Source organism: Peromyscus leucopus, chromosome 14, assembly GCF_004664715.2.
Source record: "Peromyscus leucopus breed LL Stock chromosome 14, UCI_PerLeu_2.1, whole genome shotgun sequence".
NCBI lineage: Eukaryota > Metazoa > Chordata > Mammalia > Rodentia > Cricetidae > Peromyscus > Peromyscus leucopus.
Genome location: NC_051075.1, coordinates 90,222,881 through 90,249,074, shown reverse-complemented (window position 1 = coordinate 90,249,074; position 26,194 = coordinate 90,222,881). Strand labels below are relative to the sequence as shown.

At 39.6% G+C, this 26,194-nt stretch overlaps 1 protein-coding gene across 9 annotated transcripts in view; it reads right to left on the bottom strand.

Moving 5' to 3' along the window:
* Positions 1 to 26,194, bottom strand: part of Unc13c (unc-13 homolog C) — a 435,177-nt gene that overhangs the window by 272,268 nt on the left and 136,715 nt on the right. The gene's annotated exons all lie outside the window — the stretch shown is intronic.

Below are 26,194 nucleotides of genomic sequence, written 5' to 3'. Positions count from 1 at the left end.
AATAATTAAACAAGTGAGGTAAATATGAAAGTATATAAAAAAAACTAATAAGGGGCTGGCAATATAGCTCAGTGGGTAAGAGAACTTGCTATATAAGCATAAAGACTAGAGTTCAGATTCCAGCACTACAAAAAGCTAGAAGTCCCACAAACATCTACAACCCCATGTCTAAGGTGGGGGATACGGAGACAGGAGGATGAATGCCCGGGGGTTGTAGATGTAACCAACAGTCTTATTAAATAAGAAACACAGAACCAATGTAAAAGAGAAAGCCGAGAGGTCAGAGCTCAGAGCTAAAATCTCACCCTTCCTCCTGTGGTGTCCCAGCTTCCCGAAAGAGAGCTATATCCTGTCTGTCTGTCTTTTTATAGTATTTTGTTCTGCCTTCTCATTGGTTGTAAACCCAAACATGTGACTGCCTCGTCACTGTCTGTATGTACAGCCCCCCAGGTCTTAAAGGCATATGTCTCCAATGCTGGCTATATCCCTGAACACACAGAGATCTATGGGATTAAAGGCGTGTGCCACCACCGCCACACTCTTGCTATGGCTCTAATAGCTCTGACCCCCGGGTAACTTTATTTATTAACATACAATCAAAATCACATTTCAGTACAATTAGAATACCACCACAGGGGGTTGCCTTGCAAATGCAAGCCTCAGGTTTAGGGAGAGACCTTGCCTCATAGGAACAGGTGGAGAAGTACTGCAGAGGCCAGCTGATGCCCTTTCCTGACTTCTGTGTGCATATATACACTCTGAACATGCTCACAGACACATATATACATAAATCTTTACAATCTTAAGTGCAAAGTGCAAAAATTGAGTATGTGTAAGCTTAGTGTGATCCTGTGGGTATCTGTGATTATGTATGCTCAGAAAATTTATAGAATCTGTTGTTCAAACTTAAAAGTGCAGTTACCTCTGTGGAATGAAAGCAGGTGAGAGAAAAGGAGACTCACATATAGGTAGGTGGTTTTCTAATAATATATCATTTTATATATGCATAATGGTCAGAATAATTTTAAGAGATATATTTTTATGTTTCTTTAAAAGTGAGTTTGGTACCCTGAGCTTGGCCTCCTCTCCTCACTTCTGGTTTAGATTACTCTGAAGCAGGGTTTCATGTAGCCCAGCCTGGCCTCCCATTCTTTATGTATCCAAGGATGACACTAAACTTCTGATCCTCCCTGCTTTTACTTCCCAAGTGCTGGATGACAGGTCTGTGCCACCATGCCTGGATTATAGGGTACTGGTGATCAAACCTTGGGCATGCTCTTCAGGCTTTCTCCTCTCTGAGTTACACGTTAGCTCCGATGCTGGCTTCTAATTGCACCAAATCCAGTCATTTTGTGCAGTCAATTAACTTCTGAAATCTGATGACAGTGTCTCCTTACGTGGACGTGGTCTATAAATCTCTGTTGCTGCTTCACTCATCTCCTGAGGACCAGCACACTCACATAAGCATCCCAACCCCTGCCTATGGCAGCAGCCTGGCAGCCCTGCCTCTGTGATGGGCCATAAGAGTTGATGACAGGCTATTGGTATTTTAGAGCCCCATTCTCCACTGACACAAAGATGGCCTCTGGTGTGACATTTTTGCTTGACAGAGGACAACTTTGTCCTACTGGATTTTTTTTCCCCCTGGCGGTCACAGTTTCACTACATTTCATGGAATCAAATATTGGTTTGGTAATTATAGACAAATAAATCGTCACATGTATCATATAACTCATAAAATAATAATTAAAGTAAAACAGTGACGATAAAGCAGCAATGAATAGGTAATAGAGGCACAACTAAGTTTGGAGACACACATCAAGCGATGGAATAAATGTGAAGCTTGGGAACTGCTTCATAAGGACAGCAAAGTGCGAGTGCTGAAGAACTGCTTTGACCATTAGCAGCTGCGGCTTGAGTGTGTCCCCACACAGAGTCACGGGCTTACTTAAAAATGTGAGGTTCTTAAAAACAATTTGATAGCACAGTTCATGACCTTGGTAGGTGACACTGAGTCACAAGATCAAAAGGCTGACCATGCCTGACTTAAGGCATAGGATGAAGGAGGGGGTTGAATGTGGGCAGAGATCGAGATGGATGAAAGAGGAAGAGACATGGAAGGAAGCGACATGCTTGGCCCATGAGACCTAATACCCCATTCTTCACAGTGTGGCGAAGATGCTGACACATGAGTGATGTGGAATAATCCTTTTGTACACCGTGAAGATTTGTCGCTGAGATTGGTTTAATAAAAATCTGATTTGCTGGTAGCCAGGCAGGAAGTATAGGTGGGACAACCAAACTAAGGATGCTGGGATGAAGAAAGGTGGAGTCAGAGGAGTTGCCAGGAGACACAGAGGGAGCAAGAGATGCTGGAGGACGGGTAAAGCCATGAGCCATGTGACAATACATAGATTAATAGAAATGAGTTGATTTAGGTTGTAAAAGCTAGTTAAGCTAGTTAGTAAAAAGCCTGAGCTACCAGTCAAGCATTTATAATATTAAGCCTCTGTGTTGGTTATTTGGGAACTGGCAGGCAAGACTGACACTTCCACCTCCACACGAGCCAGTTATGTGGCCTATTGTCCCAGATGATGGGAAGCTGAGGCAGAGAGGGATAATTTAGTTGAGCCCAGGCCTTTCAGCAATTCTGTACAACACAGAATGAGACACCAATTCAAGAAAACAAACTGAAGCCAAGTAAAATGAAAAACCAAAGCTATAACACCCCACCCCCAAAACCCCAAACTAAAGTTTACCTACTGCCCAGAATAATTCAAACTGAGTACTCTAGGTTACAGTGAGTCAGAACTTCAGATTTGGGGTCACAAAATGATGGCAGCAACTTTTTCTTCCTTTCTCCCTTCCTTCTCTTCTTCCTCCCCTCACTCACTGTTCCTCTTGCTTCTTCCCCTCCTCCTCTTTTCCCTCCTCCCTCCTCCTCTTTTTCCTCCTCCCTCCTCCTCTTTTCCCTCCTCCCCTCCTCCGCTTGCCCCTCCTCCCCCTCTTGCTCCTTTTCTTCTTGTTTTTTTTTATACTAGAATAGCTTTTTTTCTTCTATTTTCTATTTTAATTGACTGAAAATTGTATATATTTTGGCATGAAGTATGCTGTTCCAATCTATATATAAATCACAGAAATTTTCAATCAGGTTAGCATTCATCATCTTTTCATTTGTGGTGAATATTCTTCTGAACATTAGAAAGTTGCAGAATAGGAAAAGGAAAAAGAGCTGTAAACTTATTTTTCTTCACACCCATCTTCACAAAGCTCACTAACAGTCTACTAGTGTAATTCCCAGCCCCCCTCCTCTCATGTGCCTAAATTTCTTCCTTCTCTACAACTCACAAGCACTCAGATCACTTGCTATACAAAGTACTTTCAACAATATTTTCCATATCATTCACTCCAATTTTAGGCTGCGATTCTAAGAAATGTCTCCCCATGAACCATAATAATATAAAGCATACATTAGCTAATATCTTCCACAGCACTGCACATCCATCATACTAACCACTGCCTTCAAGAATTTCAAAATGTTTTGACTTGTAAATAATATAACTGCCACAGCCATATCAAGAAACACGATCAATTAAGACAATGATTGAAAAAGAGATTGTACAAATGTGTTGTGCAATTGAGTTGTATGCTTTATTTCCTATCAATTGTCACATTTTTTTTTTGTTTTCTTACAGAGCATGATTGAAATTGCTGAAAGACATCCAGATCCTTAAGCTAAACTGAAAGGTGTTTGAGAATAATTTTCACACACTTCTATCCTGTGACTATTTTAGCAGAGCATAGACATACGTAGACCTAAGCCAAACTTGGGTGCTATGGAATAATGAGTGCAAGGTAAAAGACCTTGTATGTATCTGTGTATGTATATGTGTCTCTCTCTCTGTGTCTGTCTGTCTGTCTGTCTCTCTCTTTCTCTTGGGTGCCGGGACCAAACTTGGGGCCTCTGCAAGAACTGTAAGCAACATTAACCACAGAGCAACCACTTGAGCCCACAAAAATGAATTCATTTGTTTGTGTGTGTGTGTTTTTAATTCTCTCAAATATTATATCCTGACCACAAAAAAATTCTTAACCCCCACAGATAAGCTCCTGTGATTTCTTTTAAAATCAGGTGTATGTTTCTTTTTACTTTTATAATTTCATCATTACTATAAAATGTTTATATATATAATAAATTTAAATGAAATTATATATATATACATACACACATACATTTTAATGAGCTTATCCAACTAGCAATAATAAGTATTTCACTGTAAACCTAGACCCCAAAGAATCTGGGTTAGGTGTGTGGCTTGGTGGTAGAGTTCTAACCTATGAAGATGTTAGCTCCTAAGCAGTGAAAAATAATAAAGACTGCTTGCTTACTGGCTTCACAATGGAACTAGAGATGTACTTGATATATCCTGTAACTCTATACAAGTGCAGAAGCAATCTTACCAAAAGAGAGGTAGGGAAGATTCACTTTTACAAATGAGTAAGACTGAACACAATGGTGGGCAAAGCATCGACTTTCCAGACGAAAGGTCAAAGGTGCTACTCTAAGCTCAGCAACTCCCCAGACTCAGTAACGAGGGGGTCAGAAGGGTATGCCCAAATGTCAGGTAGACTAGTAGCTGAAGGAAAGGATTGATTCGAGGTAGATGCATTTTAATGACACCTCTCTCACTGTTGTTGAATGGATAAACATGGCCCTGCCTGTGGCCAACACACTAGTTAAAGACAGTTAACAAGTGGGGCTTACCAGGTGCCAGACACAATGAATACAATTACAACTGACATTGACATGTGCTTATTATTCTAAGCATGTGTATTTCATTTTATCTTAAGAGTTTACTACGAAGTACAGTTATAATTACTTCCCTCATTTTATGAATGAGGGACAGGAGAACTCGAACTCTTCAGAATCATCTGGAAGGCACTACCTGAAATGGCAGTGGTAGGATTTGAACCCATACCCAAGGCTCAGCAGGCTGTAATGACCATAAGACTGGATCATCCCATTATGGACCATGTGATGAGTTGAGGCCACAGCTAATTCAATTAGATGGTTCACGAAACTGAAGTTGAACAGCCTGTCTGGCCAGATCACACAGCTGATACAGGGTCGTTTGACTTTACTGCAGGATTATTTTGCCTCAACCCTCCTGGGCTTCTGGGCAAGTAGGCTCTGGCCAGGATGAAGTGAGTGGTCTGCCTAGCTGATCCAGAGTTCTGGAAAATATTTGGGTTATTTTCAAAATATCTCAAGAGAGTTATTATCTTCAGACTAGAAAACACATTTCATTGCGTAAATGGTCTCAATCCTCCACCAATGGCTCCTCTCTGGCATACATGTAGACTGCAGACATTGCAAATGGGATACAGTGGTGACAGGCTACCACTGAGCTCTCAGGAAAGTTAAGAATCAAATGAACCCTGACAACATGGATGTGATTTTTGCCCATAAATCAAGCAAGAAGTTTTCTGGCAGGATTTTGTTCTATTACACAAGTTTGGAAATTATTATTATTTGCTTTTTGAGACAGGGTATCAGTATAGAGCCTAGGTTCTTCTAGGACTTTTTGTGTAGCCCAGAATGTCTTAAAATTTATAATCATCTTTCCTTTATCTCCAAAGTGTAGAGATTACAGGTATGTGCCATACTGCATATTGTAAAAGGCTTAAATAAATGCTATTTTAACTGTAATAGCAGTAACTGTATCCTGTAGGTTTCAGTGTGGTGCTTTGATTAAGTATGCAACATATATGATTAAATGAACTAATCAATATATCTACTGTCTTCCTTACCTATTATGTTTCTTATAGTGAGGTTTTTAAATTTATACTCTTAGGTAAGAGAATTTTACTATTTTCTTTGCTTTTGCTGTTTTTTTTTTCCTCCACAAAAAAGTCTTAAAGTAACTTAATTCCAATGGCCATGGGTTTCAGTTAGTTATGTGATTACAAAATAAATAAAGAACAAATTCTCTATAGAACATATATTTTGCAAATTTTGAGAAGTGTTACACCTGGGTAAAGGATTAATGATTATGTTCTTTCTTGTTTTCAAAGTTAATTTATTTTATGTGTATGCATGTTTTTGTCTGCATATGAGGATGTGCACCACAGGCATGCAGTGCCTATGGAGGCCAGAAGAGGGCATAAGATCCCCTGGGAGGAGAGTTACAGATGGTTGCAAGTCGCCGTGTGAGTGCTGGGGCAACCAGTGTTCTAAATTGATGAGCCATCTTTCCAGCTTCAATAATGTTCTTCTAAATAGACCTAATATCATACTGAATGCATGGAGACTGGAAAAGAACTCCAGGAAGATGCTAGAAGAATACAACATGTAAAACAGCAGATCATATACGAAAACTGTTCAGCATCACTCATCGCCGGGGCTCAGTGTGCTATCCTCAGGGGAGTCCATTACACCTGTTAAAATGACTGCTATCAACAAGACAAAAGAGTGGTTTTGTGAGGAACATTGAAAGTGGAACTTACACACTTTCGTGGCTTGCAAAATAGTCATCATGGGCAGTGGTATGAGGATTCCTCAGAAAGTTAACAAGCACAGTGACAGTAAGTGAATGAAAACTCTGTGATTTATCCCTAGGAAGTGGCATAAATATGCCAAGAGATACTTGTACCCCTTTGTTTACTTCAGTCTTATCCATAAGAGCCAAAATGATAAAATGAACGTAGATGTCCACATGCAGACAAATGACGAAGGAAATATGGTGTACCACAGAATGCTGTATGGCCATCTAGAAGAGGAAACCCCACCATTTGGGACAATGAGAATGACTCTGAAGGACACCAGGCACAGAACCACAAACATGGCATGATCTCTCAAGAAGAGGAATTTTAAAATGCTGACTCTGTGAAATGGCAGTTACAAGGATCTGGCTTGGGTGGCATGCAGCAGGACCAAAGAAATGCTGATTAGAGGGTGCATTCTTATCGCAAAAAAAGTTAAGTATGTGATATAAATTACCTAGGTGTAGTTTTCATTCTTTAGTGTTTCATATTTTAAATCACTGTATATAATGAAAGCATAAATAGTATGTTTTGTTTGTTAAAAAAATAATAGTCAGAGATAAGATTATTTACAAGGAGAAAAATAGCAAGCATTTTCCCCAAAGGTTTATCTTTTTGAATATAAGACAAAGTGATTTGATTTCCATATGAGGATGACTGATGACTAATAGCTAATGTCTGTTGAATAGCTGATCTCCATCTGATATCGGAAAGCAGGTTGACTATATACAAAAGAGATGTTAAATTAACTGAAGTCCTAGGGAAAAACAATGGTAAGCATTTGTGATTGTTTCTGGGTTTCCGAGACAATTGCTAGAGACAGCTGCATGATTCATTTTCTTAGAATCAAGGAACATTTAAGATTGTGAGAGATTAATAACGAGTCATTCTAGACTCCTTTAGTTTAATCCTTTACTGCTAAATGTATAATAATGTTTCACTTTTTCATTTAATATTATGAAGTCACATACATTTAACACAACTCTTCTGACAATAATCATGCAAGTCCTTACTCTCTGAGTGCAAACTAGCCAATAGGTTTCTTTCCCACCTGACCTCTTTTTTTTTAATTACTGTTAAGTGTGAATAGATATTTGCCCGTGTAATCAAAGATCCACTTGTGATACAAGATTAATCACTAATTCCTAAATGCTTTTTGAGTCCACCTCTAATCACACCTAAGACATCAGCTGATCGCTCACAAACTAGAAATGCTCAGGGCATCAGACAACGTGGCAGTCCATCTTCTCCTACTATCTAACAGGAGGGGCGATGAGCTGATTCAGAGGTAAAGAGCCTGCCTCCAAGCCTGAGAATCCGAGTTCAATGCCAGGGTCCCACATGGTGGAAGGAGAGAACCTAGTACTGGTTGTTTCCCTCACCCATCCCTTCCCACATGTTTTAGTTGTGAATATTCTAATATTATGCCTGTAATGTTTTCGTCGATTTTTCTGCCACCTAGCTTCTCCATGTGGCTCCTTGATCCATTTTATCCTGAACAAAGTGGCTGCCATCTACCTTCCCCTAGGTGTTTAGCCATGACACCATTGTGATTGGATGTGTGTTTTAAGACCAGATCAGCAGTATTGTTCCTAATATACTGGAGGACAAATCAAGGACATGGTCTATGGATTGTTGAAGTGATGCCATATTTCTTAGTGGATTCCTTAATGAGGGTCACAACAGAGGTGGTTTCTCTACTTTCTTTTCTAACCCTCCATTCCACTTTATGAATTTGGTAAACCCCCCAATTTGAACTGCTATCATATTTTAAAGAACAAATGGCCTCTATGTCAGAGATACTTTGTATTCTACTAAATTACTTTCTCCTTTCTTGGGCATTTGACCTTGTAAAGCTCCATGATGCCCCTTAGCAATTTAGGAAGGGCTCTCTGGATCTAATTCTTTCTCTCTGTGTCTCTGTCTCTCTGTCTCTGTCAAACTCATATTACTTTGAAGCACATTTTCAGAAGCATTGACCTCATTATTTATCTTTATATCATGTTTAAGAAGCTAATGGCATTTAAGTTTTTTGAAAGAGATACTCAGGGTACGAAAGATTACTATTCTGGCAAGAAAGCAGAATGTAAGTCATATTTCCAGTGACTAAAGTCAGGCTGGAGAGATGACTCAGTGGTTTATAGCACTTGCTACTCTTCCCAGAACCCACATCAGGTGGCTCACAACCACCTGTAGTTCCAGTTTCAAGGAACCTGGGACCCTCTTCTGGCCTGTATGAACACCTACATGTAAAAGATGCATATAAATATACTCAGATATACACTCATACACAAACAAGTGAAATAATAAATAAATCTCCCAAAATCATTCTTTTTCATAGCAAAAGAAAAGAATCCAATGGCCCTCTGTATTTACATGAGATAAAACCTAAACATAGCTTTTGACTACACCGCCAGCTTTCTCAGGAGGGACGATTGAGGACGATGTCAGCTGTCAGAGACTGACTTCTGACCACTCAGTCACAATACATATCCTCAAGGCTCATTATCTACCAAATTGTTAAGTAGACAATGTAGCCTTTTCCAGGTCTTTTGGAGTTCCCTATATCATCCCCCCTTTTATCTATCCTGTGGTTTATATGTACCCAAATAACTCTCATACATTATTGTATGCTGCTGAGCAGAAAACATGCAGCCCCCACATTTTCTCACAATTAAGCACCAATTACTATTTGAAAACAATTTCCCCTAAATTAAAACTTGTGCTGGATAGGTTCTCTCCTTAGAGAGCTAACATGAAAACTTTTGTAGTAACTGTGAAATTGTGTGTACAATTGCACCTTGGCTTGGAGCTAATTTCCTTAGTAATCGTTTCTGGGAAATCTCTGGCTCCATTTACACACAGTTTGCAAAATACAATCATTTGTAATTAATGAAAGGCCAGCTGCTTAATAGACTAGACTCAAATGCCATTAAATGGAATCAAATATCCAATAGCAAAGAAACTGTATTTCTTAAAACCTGAAATTGTAGACTCCTTTTAATTATAGTTTGGTAGATGCCTGATGCATATTCTAATCCCTGAAATTTTTAACAATCAAAGCCTCTCTCATCAGTAACAAGAATCAGCAGAGCTGGAAGGCAAATGTGGAAGCTATTAGGCCGTTTCTGGCCTTCCTGGCCCAATTCCCTCTGGTTTGCAGACAATGTGTCTAACAGCCTTTCTCTCAGAGCTGTTCATTTGCTGCTGGTGATGCACCTAACCACCAACAGAAGACACACTCAGATTTTCTGAGTAGCTCCAGGGCAAGGCCTTTCTGGCTTGCTCACCTCAAGGACAGATTGAAGAGGAGTAAGAAAAATAGAAACTCATCTCAGGAACCCCTGTGTCCCCAGATAAGACCACAGAGTCAAGTCCTGGTTATATGTGACATGCTGGTTATGGCGGAGCTTCAAGGAGTCTAGAAGGTTCTTAGTGTACTGTTAGAATCACGTACACACCATTATGGTTTTAATCTACTGTTGGCCAGGGGGTGGGTACTATAGAGATTCCAATAAATACAGTGTTTAAAGCTAGACTATATTATAGTTTGCCATGATGTATCATGGCAGTATAGTTTTTAAACATTCCTATGAGCAGGAAACCCCTCACCCCTTACGTTTCACCTTGGGCAGCTCAGGCTGTCCCTTCACCTTCCTGGGTATGTGACTGACACTCCTGTGATTGACAGAGTGCTGGCACCTGTGCAACATAGCATAGTCTCTTATTCCTGAAGGTTTGGAGTTGACAGCCTCTTCTGCTTGGCAAACTACAAAATAATTATGTGTTACAAAATAACCGGTCTGCACACCGTGACTGCACTCCAGATTATCCAGTGGTCTGTAAAGCTTACAGAGTCCACAGGCTCCCACTGTGTTCTCTCAAATAGCTGAATTGAATGGTAACAATGTTACCACTGTGTCCAGTGCATTCCTCTTAAGACACACATAAAAGGATGAGCTAACTATACTTGGCTTGTATGTGACTGTTTCAGATGAGACTCATCCAAACCAGGAGCTATACACATTCACTTTCATCTTGAGTATTTAAAATAGGGCTTTAGATAGATTACTTAATAAATAAGAAAATGAATGGAAGAATAGTTCTTTACTGAAGCAAACATGTCCAGGTATGCATGCACCCACACCACACGAAGGCTGGGTATTTCTAAAGTTAAACACTGCCCCAGATTTCTTTTCTGTGCTCAGATGATTGTTGTCCTGTGGTCACTGGGGAAGAATTCAATTCATTATTTCTCTAGTCCAAATGTTCTTGCTGGTGTTACCACGGGGGTTTTATGTCCTCTTGACAGTCAGAGGTGAGGGTGAAGAATGCGAAGTGTCCCTAAGGGAGGCACCTGGCACTGCAGAGAGAGTGGCTGGGAACTCACATCCAACCACGATGTGAGGACAGCTATTTAAACAATGACAAATCCATCAACGTTAAGCTTAAAGAGTGGAATCACTCTGCTAGCTAGCTGCCAATGAGTGTTCTAGAATTTTTATTCAAAACCAGCATTTCAAATACAAACACAGGCATAACTAGACTGACTGGGACAAGGACACAAGACGACACATGGTGGGAAAGCCTTTGCTCTAGGCAGTTTCAAGGAGATGCCTGTCACATACCTCAGTTTACAGTCTTTTGTTCAGTGTGTGTTTAGATGCGAGAGTGACTTTCAGTAATAGTGTATGATTCCCTGATTTTAGAGAGGAAACACCAGCCAGTGATGTATGTGGTTCCCAGGGAGCAGACTTCCTGGATGTGGCCACATAACAAAAACTAACCTGAGGCTTTCCTTTGCCTGCACGCCTGCCTGGTATCCATCCAATCCACCTATTACACAGATGCCCCTTCGGCAGCCTGCCTGGTATTTGACCATACCACTTACGGCACAGATCCCTCCTCAGCAGTTTGACGTGTTGAAAGCTTCATTACTTGATCACCCTACCTTGGGAAATGAGGTAAGGAAGACCCGGGCCAGCCTGATTTACTAACTATAGACATTTTAGTAAGGGAGCAGGTATGGCCAGCTTCCACCAGCAACAAGTCCCTGGTATCATGGCTTAGTAACACAGCTTTCCGGGGAAGGTAAAGCATTGGAAACAATGCTGACTGGGAACTTGATAAAATAACGGGGTGGTGGGAGTGAAGGAAGCAATGAGATGTCATGTCTCAGCTCCTCCCTTCCAACCTGGGGACGACGTGTCAGAGACAGCTGACTTTCGGCTGCTGTTCCAGTGATGTCACAGGTCATGAAAATCATGATGCATTGGACCTGAGTTCTAGTCACAGAGTAGGCAGCAATGTTGTGGACTCATTCTCATCCCTCCTGACTTATTTTAGAAAAAGCAATGAAGCTTTGATTTTCCAAATGTGCAATATTCCAAGACACCATCTCACTTTGCACCCAGAACTCAGTTCTGTTCACACTGAGGCACAGCAATGGGACAAAGCGTGATCCTGGGGGAGGTGGCTCTGTGGTGTATAGCTCAACCAGCATTGCACTGGTGCTGTCCCTGTGGCTCTGGACAGTGGACTAAACGCACATTCCCTCACTTCCAGCTCAGACATGCCATGGCCATAGCTTGCAATTTATCCCAATCAGATAATATACTCTAGGAAAACAGGTAGGTGCTACAGAAGGGGGTCTTTCAACAGAGAGCAGGCTGTAAGCTACCTGCCAGCAGCATACCTGTGGCCACACCTCTGGCTAAAGCCACTCAGGTAATGCTATAAGTTCTTATGTCGCTAACACCTAATTCCTTTGCCCTCTTCAGCCTATGGTTGACTGACATGGACCCTGAAGCTCTTTCTACATTTTGTTCATACAAATATTCAAGATCTTGAAATTAAGTATCCTGAGGCCAGCAAGATGGCTCAAAGGGTAAAGGATATTGCCAACAAGCTTGATGACTTGAGTTTGATTCACAGGACCTACATGGCGGAAGGAGAGAACCACCTCACACAAATTATCTTTGAACTTCCTACCTGCAATATGGCACCTATGCATGTGTGCACACATACAATCTAAAACAAATATGATAAACGTTATCTGAGAATTTCTAGTGAAATAGTCTAGTCACGTGATTTGGCAAGGCCTTCAGTGCAGTGCTCTTTGAATTCCCTGGTTGAAGCTACTAAAGCGGTGAGTATGCTCCTACATTACGCCCAGGTTCCTGAAGTGTCAACTTTGAAAGGCAATTATCCTTAAGTCTCTTGTGTTTGTGGGTATCTTGCTTGTGGAGCCACTGAGTGCCTTCTGTGGTGCATGCTTCTCTGGAGTAGAGCATGGATGTATTTGCTGATCAATATAATAAATGCAACGTCTCTGTGAAGCAAAGTTTTGTGTTGTTCCTGTGGGGGTTTGAATGAGGATGGCCCCCAGAGGCTCATGTATTTGAATGCTTGTTCTGCAGTTGGTGAAACTGTTAGGAAAAAATTAGGAGATGTGGCCTTGTTGGGGTGTGTGTGTATCAGTCAGAGTGGGCTTTGAGGCTGAAAAACCCCATGCCATCTCTAGACAGCTCCCCTAATTCTGCCTTGGGCCTGTGGACCAGATGTAAGATCTCAGCTATTGCTCCAGTAACATGCTTTCTGTTGTACTCCCACCATGATGACAAGGGACTCACCCCCTAAAACTGTAAGCAAGCCCCCAGTTGAATGCTTTCTTTTATAAGTTGCCTTGGTCATGGAGTCTCTTCACAGCAATAGAAGAAGAATAAGATAGTTGTTTTGGTTTTATTTTGTTTTACTTCTTAAGACTGAGTCTCAAGGCTAGGTTCAAACTCTCTATGTAGCTGCTGATGACCTTGAATGTCTGATCCTCCTCCTACTGACTCTCAAATGCTAAGACTACAGGTGTGCACACAACCCTTGGTTTATGGAGTACTTGGGATGGAGGACACAGCTTTGGGCATGCTGGGCAAGTACTGGACAAACTCAGATACATCCCCAGGCTAAGACTTCATTGTTTTGAAAGACTGAATGTTTCCAAGCATGGTCGAGATGGATACCAATTCACTGAGTATTCTGTACCTACGTCCACCTCTATATAACCTGAGACATTGACGGGAAAAGGAAAATGGACAAAAACATGAATCTCTTCTTGCCTCTTCAGCCATGAACAATGTATTCCTTCATCTCTGACCTAGGCGTCTTGTGTCTTCTGCTGGCTTCTATACAACTACACAGCCTATCTTTTAAATTTCTGAGAGTACCATATCAGACACTTCCCAGTTCTTAAAATGTAGAGAATAAAGTAAGTAAATAATCTCTTGACATTAAAGAGACATATAAACTTGTTATGTAGATTTGTGGAGAAAATCATGGAATAAAACACTTAAAGTTATGTCAGATAGTACAAAAGGGGGAGGTTTGCGACATACTGGATTTATCTTTCTTAACAAAGTAATCTATAATATACCATGTACCTCGGTTGTGGAATATTACTTTAGCTATGTAAAGATTTGTTGCTTTTGTTTATGTTATATTTGTTTAACTATGTAAAAGATGTGTTACATTTGTTTATGCTGCATTTGTTTAATTATGTAAAGTTGTGTTTCTGTTTCACTTTGCTTGCCTAAGTCACCCAATTGGTTTAATAAAAAGCTGAACATCCAATAGCTAGGCAGTAGAGGCATAGGCAGGGCTGGTGGGCAGAGAAAAGAAATAGGAAGCAAACTCTAGGCTCAGGGAAGAAAAGAGAGAGAAGAGAATAAGGGAGACACCAGCCAGCCAGACATGGAGTAGGACATACAGAATGAAAGAAAGGTAAAAAGTTCTGGATCAAAACAAGTAGATGAAGAGAAACAGGCTAAATTAAATTATAAGAACTAGCGAGACAAGCATAAGCTAAGGCTGAGCATTCATAATTAATACTAAGTCTCCATGTCTTTATTTGGGTGGTGATCCAAAAGAAAGCCTGCTATGTGCCTCAGTATAAAACTAGTATTTTTTTTGCTTTATCATCCTAATCCACAGTCATGCTGACTAGATTGAAGTGTTAGTTATCTGATTATGAACCAAGTAATGATAAACTGTAAATAACTTTCAAACATAATCACTAATAAGAAAAATTAACGCCTGTTTTCCAAGACAAAAAATATATAATTTGGTAGGTTTTCTTGACAAATGTATTAAACTGTAATACATATTTCTTCCATTTGAATATCAGCTATGACATATTATAAGTGATTATTCATAAGTATTGATTATTTATAATAACCTTTCAAGCAGGAACTATAACTTTTCTGAAAGATTTTTGTTTGTGTGTTTGTGTGTGTGTGTGTGTGTGTGTGTGTGTGTGTGTGTGTGTGAATTACGTGTGAATGTTTGTGTGTGTGTGTGTGTGCAGGCGCCTCTGGAGGCCAGAAGAGGGTGCTAGATTTCTTGGAGCTAGAGTTATAAGCAGGTGGGTACTGCTTGGTGTGGGTGCTGGGAACCATATCTGGATCCTCTATAAGAACAAGTGCTCTTAACCACACTAGTCATCTCTTCATCCCCTTAATTTATAAATTTAAAGAAAAAAGAAATTGTGGTTTGAAAAAAGTTGATCAATTTATTAAAATTTAAGTGTTTATAAAGTTATTATAGCAGAAAATTGATTCTAATAATTAACCAAGTAGTTGAACAGTGTCCAGGACACACTTTAAATCAAATAAACACATTTTGAGTATTATCTCCCAAGCAATTTTTTGTGTATCCTCTCCTTTTACCTTACTTGATTCAAGTTCATATATTCATTTGATATCTCAGTTCTAAAGACTTTCACTCATTTTTCTGATCACATGTGCAGCAAGGTGGCAAATGTGTGAGGTCTGTTCACTCAACAGTACCTGCTGCTTGGGCCTCTTAGATGCCTGTGCATAAACATCTACTTAAAATATGAGTGTCAGTGAAGGAAGCATCTACCTGTACTGCTGAGCCATTCTGGGGAGCTTATCACCAAGTTAGAGAGTCATATTCTCAAGAAGTCTGTCTCTTTCCAAAGAACTTAATCTGAGCACTAATGGAGACAGCAGTATCTTTTCTCTCCTTCTGGATTTATTTCTAGATTTATGCGTTCCTGACTTACACTGTCTTCCTTCACATCTGTATTTCGTACATCTGAGCAGAGAGGAATGGGGTGAGAGGCAGATGGCACTGTAGAGCATCTCCCAGCACCTCAAGGAAGAACCACCTCTTTCTTGAGTCAGGGAAAGGAAGAGCAAGGTGTTCACAGACCGAGGGCCTTGTTAGCTAAGCTTTCTCTTTGCATAGAAGCCTTTTTTTCTCTTTTGGAATTATAAACCACACAGCACAAGTGATCCTCGCTTCATTCTGGCCTGACTGTATAGACCAACTGATAAATGTCCATGAATTTGATTCAAAATGACCCATTAAATAAGATAAACAAAAGCAATTTCGCTTTTGTCCCACAAGGCAAGATACAAGAAAGCACAAGTATTATGGCTGAGGGACATATATTGTATATGATCTGTAAGGGATGTTTTTCCTGATTTTCAGCCAGGCTTATGTAATTGTAGCCCCCATGCTGAACTGTAGCCTGCACATTAGCCCCTAGTCTTATACTGCTCTGCCTTGTCTATTTATATAGTTCCTATTTTTACTTTATACATTATCCAGTTCACTTATATTCATGCTTTCCTCATCACCTCTATTTAAATTCAAGACCCATCTTTGGTTTAATGCCAGATGTTTTGAACAAGATCAGGCACATAGTAGTCACTCAATAAATATTAAAATGATGGATAGATGAAGAATTCCAACTTGTTCAATAGCAATTATTTCAGACTCTATCATACTGCAAGGACTATTACACGTGCAATACACAATCCATTCACTGAGTCCAAAGTTTATGAGATAAAACTACTATTCCTAATTAACATACTAAAGTAATTAGATAGTATCTTATCATAAAACATCACAACTATGAAATACAGAGATGAAATTTTGACCCAGGCAGCCTGATGACAGAGCCAAATTTGACTACCATAGTGCTTCATAATGGCAACTGAGTCATTTTTTGAAAATATATAAATTATCTTAAGAGGGCAGAGATGTGTGAAGTTTTTTAAATAAAGATATTTAATGAGGTAAATCAATAAAATATTAATTTTAATAGTAAGAGTTAATTCTTTATACTCTGCAAAGATAACTTTTCACTAAAAGATTCCTGTTTCCAGACTCCAGGAACAAAATGCTTGTTATTTGCTTTTCATATCATGATCTACATACAAAATTCAAAAGAAAATTCATACAAATGATTTGTTTTAGTAATAATCTTTAGAAAAATGCTTGGCAGATTTCCTACCTTGAAAACCTTAGGCCTTTGCTATTCTCCTTTGGTGATGTTATCTAGAATTTCTAAAACAATTCTGAAAGATTCTGGTGTAATGATATAAATTCTTTATCTCATTCCTTCCTTTAAATACTTCAGTTTTTTGCCATTAGATACCACATTGTCCATAGGTTTTTAATAGATAAATTCTTTGGGTTAAGAGGACTCTGAATTTGCTGGGAAATTTCCCTCCAAAATCACATTCATTTTCACTTTTAATGGTTATTTTTCTATTTAATTGTAAATAATTAATTTCTACTAATCTATTTAAGTGATTCTAAATGTGTATACTTTGATCAGCCTGTGTAGATTAGCATATTTTCTGTTAAGCTTGCAATCCTTGGATAAACCTCGATCAATCATATGGTATTACCTTGTCCTATATTGTGGGACAAGCAATACTGTATTTAATAATTTCCTGTTTTGTGCTCAAGTGTGGTCTAAAACCTTCCTTCTTTTTATTCTTCCCATGCCAAGAACATGTCAAGGTCCTATCAGTTTGGCAGATAGGTTAGAAAATGTAGCTTATTTTCTTAAAGGCAGAAAGGAGCCTATGTTCTAGCATAGTGCTTTCTGTGGGATCTCTGTCACAAAGCCTCATTTTTAGAAGACCCAGATTTTCCTCTCCTATGACCTGCAAACAGCTAGAACAGAAGATCTAGGTTTGGGAGATCATGACATGCCCCAGGGCAGTTCACAGCTTCCCACTGCTCCTCTGGGAGTATTCACATTGCTGCTTCCTGTTTGACCTGCAAGAATTTCAATTATTTTGTGTAAACTCAACCATAACTTGATAGGATGAATTTAAAAAAAGTTTATTAAGGAAACAAGAGTATAGAACAGGAGAGAGTTCGAAAAGAGTGAAACACACTCTTCTGGAAGAAAAAGGAAATTCTCCTAGAGTCAGCAGGTTTCTAAGAAAAAGCTGGCTCTTATGAAATGACTATGAGACACAGAAATTTTGTAGATACACACGATAACCACAATGTGACAGAAAAAAAAGGGGAGGCACCATTGCAAGAGCATAAGACGGACGGGTCACTTTAAATTAATTCCCCTCTGATGCATTTGAAGAAAATTAGGACACCTCCAACCAACTGCCCTCTCGGAAGCCATCTGCGTTCTTTGCTTCATTTTCCGTAAAGCCTCACCCTGGACTCCTTACAGAAAAACACCTTTGCCAGTCCTGACGAAAAGAAAGTGCAAGCAGAAGGGTAATTGAAGAGGTTGATCTGTTAAAAGGATGGAGATCGAGAAATGGATGACTCATATTTTGGTCAAGCATTGAGTTTGACTGGCCGGGCACCTGAGCAGCTCCACAGTCCTCACGCTATATTGCCTGCTCCACCCAGGAACACCAGGGCTGCAACCATCCTCACAACACTTTATCACCTCTCTGTCCAGAATGTAGAGTTGGCTACTTAATACTGTTTATGGGTCACAGTGGCTTGAATGAGAAATGGGCCCCATGTGGTTTCCAATTGGTGGCTCTGTTTGGAGAGGTTGTGCAACCTTTAGAAGGTGGAGTCTTTGGCACAAGTGCATCACTTTAGGGTGGGCTTTGAGGGCTTATAGCCTCACCCCATTTCCTGTGTGTTGATAAACTGTGATCAGCTTGCTTCCTGTTTCTGCTGCCCTGCCATTCCTGTTTGTTGCCATGCCTTGCCTGCCATGATGGAACTCTGTCCTTCTGGAACTGTAAGCCAGAACAAATCCCGTCTTTAAGTTGCTTTTTGGTCAGAGGGTTTTTAATCACAGTAACAGAAAAGTAACTAACACTGGCTGTCTAAAGAATTTCCCAACCATGGCTCATTTCTAAACAAATGAATTTCTTACGCTCTGATTCCACACTAAGCCTCACAGGTAAGGACCTTTGAGTGGTGTTAGAATCATCAAATTATCAAATGACTGCTTTCTCAATAAACATGTCTGAGATCCAGATACTAAGATACAGAGAACACCTGCTTCCTGTCATAAACCCTGGCCCTTTCTCCAAGGTAGCTCAGCTGTTTTGTGAGTGGTTACCAACCGGAGCAGAATCAGGTCTGATACTCTACCATCCTTACAAGTGCAATGCTGTAAATCATGGGAAAGAATGAAAACATAACAAATACATGCAGACACAGCTCCTTATCCAAAGGCTAATGGAACTCAACATTCAATGCATGAGTGCAAACAGGGAAATCTGGTTTTTTTTTTCCATTTTTTAATTCATTCTCTCTCTCTCTCTCTCTCTCTCTCTCTCTCTCTCTCTCTGTGTGTGTGTGTGTGTGTGTGTGTGTGTGTGAATGAATGCAGTGCCCAAAAGGGCCAAAAGAGGGCATTGGGTTCACTGGAGCTGGAGTTATAGGCAGTTGTGAGCCTTCCAATGTGGGTTCCAGGAAACAAACTTCAGTCCTTTGCAATAGCAATGATTTTAATGGTTGAGCCATCTCTCCAGCCCCAGGAAATCAAAGAAAACTGATAAAAATCTATGGACAGAGATTAGATTATGGATTATACCATCACATCCTACTTACATTTCATTGAGGACTTTAACTTGGGCTTTTTTGGGTCTCATTAAATATGAGTAATACTTAATGATGCTTTTAAATAGACATATATGTGCTAAATATCATTTGCACTTAACTCACTCAGAAGCATTCAGTCATGTTCGAGGGGAGAGGCTGCATGTGTGAGTGAGGGGACTCACTTACCAGGGAGCTTCAGGAAAGCCACCTGGGCGCTCTATTGTTGTCTGATGGTCTTTTAAGACTCTTAGCAACGTCTGGTCATTTCTTGCTGATTTGTTTTTCTTAATATAGTAAAATTCAATTTCTATAAGATATTTTGCCTTTATAATTTTGGAGATAGGTTCTATTTTTTAAAAAGATTATTTACTTTTATTTTATGTATATGAGTGTTTGCCTGTACATATGCATGCATGTTACTTGTATGTCTGCTGTCCAAGGTGGCCAAAAGCAAACATTAAATCCCCTGGAACTGGAGTTACAGATGATTGTGAGCCACCATGTGGGTGGATGCTTGGAACCAAACCTGGTCATAGAAGGAGCAATTAAGGTCAGTGCTCTTAATGGATGAGCCACCTCTCCTGCCCCAAGAGATTTTTGTCATATTTTACACATATGACAGGGCTTGAGGAACTCATGAAACATTGCAGGTGGTCAACAGCCATTTGCTGAATCAATACATTTGAAAATAGTTTTTGTGTGGAAACTCACTAGTCATTCATTTTTTTTTTTTGAATACAGACTTAAATGGGGAGGAGCAATCAAGCCAAGATTTGTACATCTAGTAATCAATGCTTTGCAGGTAATAGTGGACATTTTCAGAATGGCAATGAATTTCCCTTAGGAGAAATATATACTGGCCAGGGTTCTCTAGAGAAATAGACTGGCTTACATTGTGGTCTAGGTATTCCAACACTGGCTGTCTTACACTGGAGAGGCTGAGAACTTGGTACTTGCTCAGTCTAGGAGGTTGGCGGTCTTGGTGGTCCCAGCCTGGGATGGAAGGCCTGGAGGATTCCTGGAGCTCTGCTATCTTTAATTTTACTTTGGAAGACTGACGTATCTTAGTTCTAATGTTAGCAAAGGAATGGCAAACTTGCCAATGTGAGTGAAGATGCGCAGATCAAGGATAGGTAACCTCTAACCTCTTCTCACCTTGGTCCATTTCCGGTAAGATGGAGTTGATGATAGCAGGCTGCCTGGCTCTTCGATGACTTTGCCTGTACTGAATTTTGTTTTGCTGTTTTCTTTTTAATGGCAAAACAGACTTTTTGGGGCCAGGAAATATGTGTGTAGCATCTTGGTGGTTAGAACTAGAGAAGTATTAAAAAGCAGCAAGGTGAATAGGTGGCTTAACATGGGCAGAAGCTTCTAGAATAGAAGTGAAGCTCAAACCATTCACCCCCACCCCCCATTTTTCACCTATTAAAAACTTCTTAGTACTTTACACAGTAGAAAGGACAATGTACAGGTACCCGAAGCTTCACCTCTGGTGGCAATGAATATGATGGATTACTTAGATTAAGGTCAGTGATGCTAAGTGATTCCTTAGAAGAATGGATCACAGGGAACCCAGAGCAGTAGTGGGAATGGGAGCAGGAGTTTGACTTGTAGTAACTCATGGTTACTCAAGGTGCTGAGGACAGAAGACACTTTAGTCCATGTGGAGGAAGGGTCTATGATATGGTATTGTATGGTATGGTATGGTGTGGTATTTCATCATTTGTTATTTTCCATGCATAGAGATATTAAAATGATTCCATCAGACACAGCATTATTAGTAGATTCTTAAGTCAATCTAAGCCAAAGGACATGGCTGGGAGTCAGGGGGTGGAATACATCCTGAGACAATCTTCCATGTTTTTATGGTCATCTTTATGGGATATTATCTCAGGATCCACTCTACCCCCTCACTCATGTGGCTGCCAAAATCCATGTAGGTTAATGTCTCTTATAAGAAATGGCTTAGTATTTATTTGCAAATAAGCCATTTTTTTGTGGATACTTTCAATTATTTCCAGATTAGTGATAATAGACCAAACAGCCTGAATTGTATTCTAATTTTGGTTATCTCGCTTAAGTTTTTATTTTATTATTTTGCGTGTATGAGTGTTTTACCTGCAGGTATATTTGTGCCTCACATGTGTACAGTGACTCCACAAGCAAAAAGAGGGCATTGGATCCCCTGGGACTGGAGTTACAGATCTTTGTGAGCCACCATATGGGTGCTGGGGATTGAACCCAGGTCCCCTTGGACGAGCAGCCAGTGCTCTTAACCACTGAGCGATCATTCTGGCCCCCATTGCTCAGTTTTAATGACAAGATAAAGTCCATTTCATTTTTCTTTCATAATATTTTTATCACAGGGTGGACTGAATCTGCAGTGGCTAGGTCCAATTTACTATATATTCTTTTCACATTCAAATTTTTATCATGTATATAAATTACCCATTTTATTATTTTTTTCTTAAATAATAGCTTTCAGGTCAGTGACTGTGATTAGAGTCTTCGCCTTGCTGATAACTGGTTACAGGAATTTTAATATGCTTTCTAACTATAGCTATAGAGTTAAGGGTATTTTAGTCAGTTCAAGGTCCAGCCACCTGAAGGGACAGAACACTAGGAAGGCTGACGTCTACCCTTGGCTGTAAACACACTCTGCATGTAAGCCACTGCCTCATTTGACAAGTCCATAGAAGCAGTTCAGCCCCCAAAGCCTGCTTACAAATGCCAAAGCATTATCTAAAATAGTATTGTCTACCTGGAATGTTACATGATGCTTTTCTATTTTCCCAAATTATTTAAATCAATTCTATCCCTGTAGTAATTGGGGTTTTACTGAAATAGGTATCAGAGAGCATGAAAAATAAGGATGCCAAGATGCTGTAGGGCTTGAGAGTGTTTCCCACCATCATGAATACTTGGTTGAACTTGGTCCCTGAAACTTTTCCACAATTAACATTGATTCATGACAGGTAAAGGAGAGTCAGTATATAATCTAATTATCTTACATATAATTTCTGTTTACCTGAAGTATAGAGAATGGTTTAAACTGCCTCTTTGCCTCTGCAGACACAGCTAAACATCCTCAGACATCCTGAAAATTTCCCAGTCACTTCAAAAGAAGTAGTTACTACCATGGAGCTCATTTTCCTAATGGTTTTTAAAGATTTAGTGAGTAGCTAGTGCTGTGAAGATGCTGCTTTTCTGGAAAGTGCTATTAAAGTAAATTGAATTTTTAAAAATGGTAAACATCAAAGAACTGAACTTATAAGAAACAAAATTCTAAATAGACTCTGAACAGGCAACCTAAACACCCACATCCACCAACTCCCTTCTCCCCATGTGCCCTGGGACCGTTTATCTCCTGCTTAAGAAGATGGGTTCTCCTAATCCTCTTTTATCTATCTGACTCTGGGCTCAGACAATAACCCAAGAGACTGATCATATGACCTGCTTGTGGCTTTTTGTGAGCACATATTTACTTATTTTGGGTGTAGAAGTCCCATTGTTTGATAATAGCTAGTTACCTTTGGATAACATGCTCAAAACTGACAGCCCAAGCAACAACAGATTTAACTTTTAACACAGTTTTAGCCCAAATCATCTTATATATGAATGCACACCACGGCTATAGAATTTCGGATTTGTAAAAGTGAAAAAGCAAGCTTCAGTTTTTTACAGATGGGTGCAGGGCAGGGGATTATTTGGGAAAGACATCATGGGAGCATTTGTGACATTTCTGATCAATGCAATTATCCAAAGAAGGTATCTAATAAGTATAATAACTATCTATTCATGAAAGTCGAGTGAGAATGTGTACATAAACACTTTACAGAGTGTCTAGACATAGCAGGTGACCAGAAAATGACAGCTAATGTTGTGTGCATGAAATTGACACAGCAATTTTCTCTGTGATCACACAATCTTGTTTTGAATATCATTTAATGCTTATCTTATGAGGATTAAATAAGAGGATGTTTGAAAATTGTTTATCAAAGTTCCACTCATTTAAGGTATTCAAAATAAATGAAATTTATTGTTCTTAGTATCATTAAAGAAACATTTCTTTTTATGAAAATTGCATGTTTGACTGTAATATTATAATTACATTTTATGTAATTGTTACTGCATATTTCCACTATGCAAGTTCAAAAAGGTGTATTTTTCTATATATATATTCACAATTGAATGTTTATTAAATCTTTTGTTTTTCTAAAACAAAATCATTTTTTATGTTGTTGAAATTAACTTTAACATGACTTTCTATTTAGTTTAAATAATGTAGATGATGAAATAATTTTTTATTGTGTTCTAAGTGCTAAATACTCTCTGATGGGTCATAGGGAGCTAGTGGTAAATTAAAACATAGTCTAGATTCTGGTAGAGTTCATGACCTAGTAGAGAGAAGATGTTCATCAAATTCTGATGTCAGTAAGATGGAAAACAGCTGTATTAGCTTCATTTCAATTATTGTGGTAAAATATGCTGATCAAAAGCAATATATGGAAGGAAAGGATTTATGCAACTTACAATTCCAGGTTCTAGTCCATCATTGAGGAGAAGCCAAGGCAGGAACACAAGCAGCTAGTCACAATGCATTCATAGTCAAGAGCAACGAGAGAATAAGTACACCCTTCTTGCTTGCTGCTTCTGATCAACTATCTGTATTCACCCCTACCCGGTCCAGGGCTCAGGCTGTGAAATGGTGCTGCCCACTATCAGGGTGCTTTTACCTACCTAAAACATATCAAGGCAATCCCCCACAAGCATGACTGTGGGCCACCCTGATCTAGATAACTCTTCATGGAAACTGTCTTTCCAGACGATTACAGATTGTGCTAGGGTGACAGTCAAAAGTAAACAGCATAGTAACTGACTGGCGGCATTAAGGAGACACTCCTGAGGACATGAGAACTTACCTGAAAGAAAGCAAGCCATTGCTTCGGACATCAGCAATGGATTTACTCATTATATTATACCACACAATTTTGAGACAAATAAGTCCTATTATGATTTATAAGTGGGAGAAACCACTCCTAGTGTGAGGAATGCGTAAAATGAATTGTAGTAAGGATGGGTGGACAGCCCCTTCAAAGAAGCATAGCTTAATACTTTTGAGTTTTGTAGGAAATTTTGTTTAGGTGATTGAGAAATATATCCATTCTTTTTGCATCGGCATTACTCAATACGCCTTCCCCTTAGTTAAGTGTTGACACACACTAGATGGATGGGTAGAGTTAACTATGTAAAAGGGGGAGGGGGAAGAGGATGCATCCATTTTAAATAGTGGTACAGACAAAAACAGCTCAGATATCAAAAATCCATTATTCTTAGAACACAAATAATAGGACTAAAGAAATCATGGGGACCTGTTGGGGCATTTTTGTATTAGAGTAACATAGTGTTAACTGCACTTTGAATGATCTTATTCTGGTTATTGTAGATAGAATGGCTTCTTGTGGATAAAGACTAGGTGTAAGTATCCTGCTTTGGAGAGTAGGATGGATCCCTTGTTAGGCAAGAGAATTGGTGGTAATAGAAACAGAGAGATTTAAAAGATATTTAGAAAATTGATTGAATTTTTTTGTCACCTATTTTTTTTTTTATTTTACAATACAATTCAGTTCTACATATCAGCCATGGATTCACTTGTTCTCCCCCTTCCCGCCCCCCTCCCCTTCCTCCCAGCGCATCCCCCATTCCCAACTCCTCCAGGGCAAAGCCTCCCCAAGGACTGAGATCAACCTGGTAGACTCAGTCCAGACAGGTCCAGTCCCCTCCTCCCAGGCTGAGCCTAGCAACCCTGCATAAGCCCCAGGTTTCAAACAGTCAACTCATGCAATGAGCACAGGACCCGGTCCCACTGCCTGGATGCCTCCCAAACAGATCAAGCCAATCAACTGTCTCACCTATTCAGAGGGCCTGATCCAGTTGGGGGCCCCTCAGCCATTGGTTCATAGTTCATGTTTTTCCATCCTTTTGGCTATTTGTCCCTGTGCTTTATCCAACCTTGGTTTCAACAATTCTCGCTCTTATAAACCCTCCTCTTTCTCGATAATTAGACTCCCGGAGCTCCACCCGGGGCCTAGCTATGGATGTCTGCATCCAGATCCCTCAGCCGTTGGATGGGGTTTCTAGCATGACAATTAGGGTGTTTGGCCATCCCATCACCAGAGTAGGTCAGTTCTGGCTGTCTCTCGAACATTGCCAGCAGTCTATTGTGGGGGTATTGAATTTGAAAGATCAGTCTCAGAAAAGCATGTGTAGAGCATATGCACACTCTCATGTGTAAAACATGATACCAGCCTTGTGATCGCTGTATGTATTTTATCAAACACATTAGCCAGATAACTAAGGGCAGTATGTGTTGAGTAATGCCAACACCAAAAGAATACATGTATTTCTCGACCACATAAACAAAGTTTCCTACAAAACTCAAAAGTATTAAGCTATGTTTCTTCCTTAATACAAGCCATAATTACACATTCTTCACATTGGAAGTTGTTTGTTCTCACTTGTAAAGTCATAATATGTTATCTTAATAAAATTATGTTGTATGATATAAAATTTAGAGGTCAGTTTGGTTCTAGAATCCATAAATATGCTATCGAGCCAAGAAAGTGGTTCAGTGTTATGACGCTTGATTTTATTTACTCTGGGCTGAAGACACACTTCATCAATTGTATCTATCAGAATTCATATTCTACATCACATTCCACTAAAAGCAATTTAAAGTATAGAATCAGGAAATAACAAAGTGTCAGCTCCCATAACCAGAAACACATTTTCCAGGAAC